Genomic DNA, 8,335 nt, shown 5'->3' with positions numbered 1-8,335 from the left:
GGAAGAAAATTCAGCAATGCTTAATGATTCACTAGATACCATAAATGAAAGGCGTGATCAAGCTCTAATTCGGATCCAGAATTACCAGCAGGCAGCAGCCCGGTATTACAATTCTAAGGTTAAAAGTAGGCCTTTCTTCGTGGGAGATTATATATTAAGGCGCGTCTTTGACAAAAAAGAAGAAGGTGCCGGTAAACTCGGTATTAATTGGGAAGGACCTTACATTATTACCGAAGTGGTTCGGAACGGTGTTTATAGGTTGAAAGACTTAGAAGACAATCCAGTCAAGCGACCTTGGAATGTGATCAACCTAAAGAAGTTTTATGTTTAAAGCTACATGCATTGTTTATGTACATGAACTACGATGTGGCTTGATCCCGAAATGGGCGTAGGCAGCTCGGAAACGAGTTCAGCTATTAATAAAAATTTGTTTTATTTCTTTATTAAAGGAAAAAGGTTCGACTGTGCGAACAAGTGAAGCAAATAAAGGTTCGGCTATACGAACATACAAGAGGTTGGAAATAGAGCATTTATTCAAAAGACGGGATGTCGCTCATCGTACACTTCGGACTATGAAAATCTTGTCGATGAGCAGAACACTTCAACTCCTTGACCAGCAAGATCGAGGATTGGCATCATGCAGTCCGGAATTCGAGCAAAGTCAGATATTCCAAGCTCAATCCACTCTCCGGGGTGAGATTCAAGGATGTTAAGATCTCTTGACACCGTAGTAAGCCTGCGTTGCATCCGGTTAATCCTCTTCCGGAGTCTCCTCTTTTCCAACATAAACTTCTGGTGTTGAAGCGCGAGTGCCTCTATGAAAGCCGTCGCTGTCCCTTGGTCTCTGATTGGGAGATCCCTGATCAAAGCACATGGGGCTCGAATCTGAGATCTTAAGAAGCCGCGAAGTGGAGGAGGCTTCCTGCTTGGCTCATTCGGAACATCTTCGTTTATCATTCCGATTCTGGAGAAGTCGGGCATAGATTCTGAACAGCGAAGATTGAACTCCATACCTACTAAAATGAAAAGAATGGTGAGGAGTAAAGGGAAATTGAGACTATAATTTATAGGAACGTCATATCCCTAGCAAGCTGCGGGTTCTATCCTAGGAATGGAGTGATTCGCGGAGAGATTTATGCCCTCGAACAGATCCTGCATTAAAAGGCGTATCTCCGAGAATATTTGAAAAGTAAGGAAAATTGCGAATGTTTCCATAAATAAAAAGGGGCCGAAGCCCATTACGAGTTCAAAATAAAAGAAGAAGTTAGAGAACATTTATGGAAGAGGCTCAGGAACAGGCTCCTTCATCGCCGGTTTAGTCTTCGAAGTGGACGCCTTGTTCTTGGCATCCACTTCGGGATGATCCCGAACGCGTTTCCGACAGGTGCTGGCCTCCTCCTCGTCTTCTTCCTCGCTGTCAGATGGAACGGTATGGACCGGAGCATTCACAGGACCCGGAACTCCTCTAGCACGGAGATACATCCAAAGCATCTTCGGGATCTCAGCAACAGAATCGAAGTTCCGCCATTCCCATTGAAAGGGATCACTTTCCAAAGCCCGTATCTTCCTCTCCACCCGAGCGATGCGAGCCTCGAGCGTTTGCCTTTTGAGGCCCAGCCGTTGCCTCTCTTCACACAAGCGACGGTGCTTGTCGGCAACCTAGCATAAAGATGAATGAATAAGATGAAACAAAAAGTTTTTAAATCAAAAACTTTAAATAGTTGCCTTGTCAATAAAGTCGCAAGCCTCCTTCTTCTCCTTCGAAGGAAAGTGGAAGACGGCGTGAGGAAAAAGAATGCCGGCCGGTTCAAAGCCGTCGCCGGACAAGAAGAGTGGGCTGCCGGGATCAACGGGGGCTACTTTTTCGTTTTCCATTCTCGTAATATTACTCAAGTAAGATTCTAAAAACGTAGTTAAATAAAGCTTAGAGGTAGGTAAGCCTTTATTTATAATAATTTAGGGTTTGTATTGGAACCATAAATCCAATAATGGTAGTGTGCCCGAGTGGTTTAACCCCTTTTTGGAAAATCGAGAAAAGTCAGTTATTGCATTAAAGACGAGCCGTTTCCCTACTTTTTTAAAAAAAAAGAAGGGAAAGAGCAACCGTCGCATTAACTACAAAAGTTTCTAAGGCCCAAGCCCAATAAATTTATCGAGTTGACTAAACCCGAAGTGGGGAACTCGCTTTAAGCCGAGCTCAGTTCTCGCATTCTTAAGAGAAAGGCCTGATCAGCCTAAAAATCTCGAAAGCATAACCACAAGGCCACAAAAGGTTAAAAGCGGACTTTGCAAACCCGCATATAATTTTAACCAAACCCCCTTGGGGTCATAACCTAGAAAGGTTTAAAAGCCTCCTCAGGCAAATATCTTGTTCAAAAAGAAATAATAAAGCCTCCTTAGGCAAAAACAAGTTCGAAATTAAGTCTTAAAATTAATGGGACAATTCCCAAAGTGGACACAGCCACTACGGAGCAACAGCCCCCTCGGAATCCGGCTCAACAGTCGAAGCTTCATTCGCCTCCTTGGCAGGTGCTTGGTCAGATGAAACTTCTGGTCCGCTCTCCACAGTACAACCATCCTCCGGGATGACCTCCGGTCTCACAGGAATTTCGGGTGGGACGACATCTTCCGTCTCACTTGAGCCTGGGAAGGACGGTTCCAGTTAATTTTAAAAAAAAGTAAGGTAAGAAAAGGGTGGTAAGCGTCAGGAGCCAAGCGTTACCTGTCCAGTCTAAACCCGATTCACTTATAGGAGGTGATTCAGTAAAGAATTCCTCGAAGTCAAGCGGGTTGAAGGTCGAAGTGGGAAGAGCTGCCAAGCGACTCCGTTTTTCAGAAAGATTAGTTGACAGTTCGGTCCTTTCTTGCTCCTCGGAGAAATCTGTTTCATGGATTTGATCCAAAAGAATCAGGTTGCTCTCATGCTCCTTGATGTCTGATTCCAAGTCTGACCTAGCCTTCTCGGTCTGCATGAAGCGGATGGCCCCTTGGATCAACTCCATCCCGCGTCCCTTAACCTCCTTTCTGGCTTTCGATGCCGACCTTGCCAACTCGGAATCACGCAACTTGGCTAGCGCCTTGTACTTCGCATCAAGCTCGATAAGTTGGTTGTTCAGGGTATCGGCGGTTGATTCAGATTCATGAAGTCTACCTTGAACACCAGAAAGTTCATCCTGGAGTTTGTAATTCCGATCGTACTGGTCTTGCAGCTCCCCCTTTATCTGCGCAAGCTCGGATGTTAAACTGTCGACCTTGTCCTCCAGATTGTGCTTGGAGCCGGCAGAAGAACTGAGTTCAGCCTCAAGGGCAGAGAGTTTCTTCTTCCACATGTCAATCTCCTTCTCCCGTCCAATGACCAACCCTTCGTAATGTTCGATCATGTCGTTAAGTTCGCTATGAGCCTGGCATTATACATAAGCCCGGGATGGCGAGTCAGTTCACAGAATGGCAATGCAATAAAAAAAAAACGGAACTAACCCGAGATGAGTGATGCGCATGAAGCAAATAGCGTTCACGAATCGCAGGGCGCCACTTGTCGAAGTCTGGCAAGATCGAACCCGATCGGGTCTTGAAGCATCGGAAGACGCTGCCTTCTTTCTCCATAGCTGCGAAGAAGGAAGAATTGTAAAAATTGGAATCTTAATAGAAACAAAAACGTTAGAGTATGTGTAAATCACCAAACCTGAAAGCGATTTGACTTGAGGGACAAGAACGGGTTTTAACCTCGAGGAAGCATCTCGAGATTCAGAATCTCCCTTTTTAGGAGATGCACTCCGAGCAGTCTTTTCGCTGTCGGGCTGAGAAGAAGAAGACATGTCAACAGGTCGGGGAGGACCCATTGGTTTAGTGGGAGGGGATGATCGAGGTGAACGATCAGTCCGGGCCCTTGATTTCTCCCTTCGCGGAGACGAGTCACCACGGGACGACTTGTCCCTCTTCCTACGAACCAAATTCTTAAGTGGTTCGTTGCTGAAATCGTCTCGGGGAGGCCGAGGAGAATCACGACGAGGAGACCGCTCTCTTCGGGGAGAATGTTCGTCATGACGTTCACGACGAGGTGTTAGCCTATAAGCAGCAACGGATCTGGCTCCCTCGGAGCTGTTATCATCAACCAGCAGGGTCCTGCTGTAATTTTTCTTATCAATGGCGGCCGCGAGGAACGCCTTGTTTTCATCACAAGCCTCTGCTATCGCCTTGGAAAGTTTCTTACGCTGGGCAGTAAGGGCCCGAGCTGACATGCCCTGAGTTGAGGGAGGAGGCGGAAGACGATAAAGTAGATTGGGAGGACTCATCCTGAGTTTTCGGTTGGCCTCGAAAAACCGATCGAGGGTGAAAGAATTCCAAAGGGTTTCCCCTTCGAGGATTGTTCTGAAGAACTTGACAAATTCTTCAGTCGGGAGAGTTGAAGCGATAAGAGCTGCGAAGTGAAACAACTAATTTGGTCAGTAAAAAATAATAAAATAAACAGGAAAGGAATATACGACCTAGTCTCTACCAGGCTTCGTAGACCACTTCGATGGGAGTACATCGGAAAGATTCCCAATCGAAGCAGGAGTTTTCTTAATCAGGAACCAAGGATGGTGCCAGCTTTTATCCTTGTTCGGGAGGTGCGAAATGACGTTCCTGTTGGCATTTGGATACGCCGAGAAGTACCCAGTTTTCTTTGATGAACTCCTTACGCTTAGGAGTTCATTCAGCTCGGGGACTCCAATGACGTAGCCAGCTTCCGCCGCAACGGTTATAATCCCGAGGATGGTTCGGAGGAGATTGGGTGTTAATTGAGGTAAAGCAATCTCGAGAGCCGCCAAGAATCGAATTAGGGCTTCGGGAAGGGGGAAGGTCAATCCGCAGCCCTTGAAGTAAATTTCGTAAACACAAAAGTAGCCGTCACGGTGGTTCTCCGGGGATTCCGTAGGATCGACTATTTGCGCCTCCGCTATAATTCCAGGAGGAATTTGACAAAGCCCCTTTAATCGCTCAAGGGATTGAAGAGTACAGGTGGATTTATAATGAGGACCGGCGATATCGTTAGGACGAGTGCATTCGTCATTACTAGAACGCCTCTCATCATAAGACGGAGATTCAGGTCTTTCAGAATCGGAAGTCATCGGAGAAAAATGAAAAATTCAAGATCCGGCGAAGAGAGATTCGGTGAAGAAAAGTAGAGAGAAGTTTTGATTAAAGCCCAAAAGTAAAAGAAGAAAGTAATGGTGAAAAGAAGTTACCTCACACAAGCTAATGATGAAATCGCCTCGGAAGTTGTGTGGGAAGTGGGAAGGTTTTTTCCCGTTTTAATAGTAATTAATTAATATACGGTCATAATGATGACAGATGTCACTCGGGTAAAAATGGCTAGTGCCAAAATTAAAGGAGTAATGAGATTTTCGGCGGGAAATCAGAGAGATTCTCGAGCGCAATCTTTGGTCATTTAAAGCATTTAAAGTCCTCCGAATTGGAATGACACTTCGAAGAACTTGGGGGGCTAATTGTTGGTGTCGGATCCCGCACCAAAAGTCCGGGACCAACCAAAGATTGCCACGTAGACAAGATGAAGACCCATAAAGGATAAAGCCCGTCGGATCCGTGAGCCAAAGGAACGGTCGGAGTGGTTGTCAACATAAAGAGGGTCCGAAGTGACTGCATCCCGACACGAGTCTGGAGACGAGGTCATGGTTAAGTCGGTCCAAGGACATTTGGGCCGAAAGGCGAGGCCCATAAAGACCAGAGTCAACTCAAATTTAAACGTTGAGCATTAAAATCAAGGAATCAAAACGGACACATTTAAGAAGGAATAATTGTACTTAATTACTCATTTTTAATGTCGTTTCTCTATGTATAAATATGGAGGCCAATGGCCATGTAAAGGGATCTCCCTCTTGAGCAAGAAATACGATAGCAATTTTTGTAGCAATTCATAAGCCTTTTACGTTCTTACTTTTTGTCCCTCAAGAATAATCTTTCCTACTAATAAAAATACTTGAGTGTGTGAATCCGACATCCACAAGATAGAGTGTTGATTTTTCCACACTGATATTGAGACCTGTTCTCCCTGCAAATTCTTGAAAAAATTGGATGATCCCCTCTATTGACCTCTTCTGACCATCCACAAACACCATGAGGTCATCAGCGAAGCAAAGATGGGTTAAGCCAACGTCTTTACACTTAGGGTGATAACCAATGTTCCGACTTACTGCAGCTTTGTCTATCATATGTGACAAGACATTCATGCAAATGAGGAATAGATATGGAGAAAGAGAACAACCTTGACGCAGTCCACGAGAACTGTTGAAAAAATCCGCCAAGTCACCATTCACTTGAACAAAGAAGGTAGCTGTTGTGATGCATAGCTTTATCCAGTGAATAAATTTTCCCGGAAAATTCAGAGCTTCGAGTGTGTTCAGCAAGACATTCATGCAAATGAGGAATAGATATGGAGAAAGAGAACAACCTTGACGCAGTCCACGAGAACTGTTGAAAAAATCCGCCAAGTCACCATTCACTTGAACAAAGAAGGTAGCTGTTGTGATGCATAGCTTTATCCAGTGAATAAATTTTCCCGGAAAATTCAGAGCTTCGAGTGTGTTCAGCAAGAATTCCCATTGCACAGAGTCAAAGGTCTTGGATATATCAATATAAGATATCAATCACTGGAAACCTACTATCACATTAAAATATAAAAAAAGTGTCCAATCCCAATAAAATAACCAATGAGAAGATACATAAAAATGATGGATGTGGGTGGCTGAAAACTCTACAGCTTGTGTGTGCTTTGAACTTGCTCGAGTTGGAGCTTCCAATAGAGCTGAGATTTCTAGATGTTAAGATTGAGCAATGCATCACAAGTTTTAGATGAGTCAAGCATGGCCGGTCCTAAAAATTTTGAGGCGTAAAGCAAAATTTTAAAAATGTGGCTTACTATTTATGTATAAAATTTCATCTTTCTTTTTTTGTCAATATGTATAGAATTTTATCTAAAAATCTATAAAACATATATAAAAATTAAAATAGGACTAAACAAAAATATTTATTTAATAATAAACATGATTATAAATAATATAAATGAAATACGACAACAACAAAAAGTAAATAGTAAGGATGTGACTGATTACCTTTAATAGAAAAAATGAAAAAGGAAGAACTTTTCTTTTCTTGACATGTATCAGTAAAAAAAAAATCAGAAGAAAATTATATCTGGTGAAATATCAAAAAATAACTAAACGAGAGGAGTTCTTCCATACTCAAAACTAGTAGAATTCATTTTTCCTTCTGATGTGACATTTTTTTTTTTCTACTTTTTCTTTTCATTTCTTCTACTCTTTTAACCAGTCACAGCCTAAGAAAAAAAGACTCAACCAAATACTATAGACCTACTATCGAACTTTAGAAGAATAACAACAGGGAATATTAAGCAAACGCTATATTAACATTGAACAACACAATTATGTGGCCGTGTTCGTTATACTCTTCTTCTTCCTCGCCGTCTTCCTCTTCCTCTTCCTCTTTCTCTTCATTTGCCTCACTTTCTTCCTTCTTCTATGTAAAACATTCGTGATTTTATGAATAATAACATAGCAAAAAATTTAAATTTACTAACCTTAACCAAACATAATTCCATAAACGTATGTATTAATTTCTCAAAACAACATCGTTTATTTGACCTTCTAAACTTGAAATTCGATGCCCTTCTACCAGAACTTAGTTCCACATCTCTAGAATACTCCTACCAAACTTCAGATTATACCGAGTACGTTTGCATGTTCGTTTGCTATCTCCACGAGAGTGGTCAAATCTAAAACTTTAGAAGAAATCTTCTCTAACAGGTTAAATCTATATCCCACCATTCAAGCTCAAGACATTAATACGAGAAACCTCGCCATCAAGTTTCAGCTACATATGAACCAAATGTTTCCTTAAAGAGGTCATGTCATAACTGTCTTATGGTGTTACACATAGCCACCACCTAAACTTTGATACTTTCACACCTATACTCGGTTAAAAATCACATATATTGAAACTTTTCAAATCAAAATCTTTAATGCTACAAAATTGTAAATTACTTGCGGAGGAAGTAACATGAACATGGCCACATGTATAGCTAATAAAACAGTTGTGCTTATCATCGATCGTTCTTCTTTAAAACCAAAAATTTAACTCAAACAACATCAAATCAAGGTTTTCGGATTCATAACCGATATGAAAGAGCACAAACATCGACCAATAATGCTTGTCGTCGATCCTTCTTTTTCAGATCCAAAATTTTTACGCAAATAACATCAAATCATCTATAACATCATACATAAACACAATACACCGCTTAATATTTATATTGAAAAGA

This window comes from Arabidopsis lyrata (assembly GCF_000004255.2).
Source record: "Arabidopsis lyrata subsp. lyrata unplaced genomic scaffold ARALYscaffold_2, whole genome shotgun sequence".
In the NCBI taxonomy this organism is placed as follows: domain Eukaryota; kingdom Viridiplantae; phylum Streptophyta; class Magnoliopsida; order Brassicales; family Brassicaceae; genus Arabidopsis; species Arabidopsis lyrata.
Note: the sequence above shows the minus strand (reverse complement) of the source record.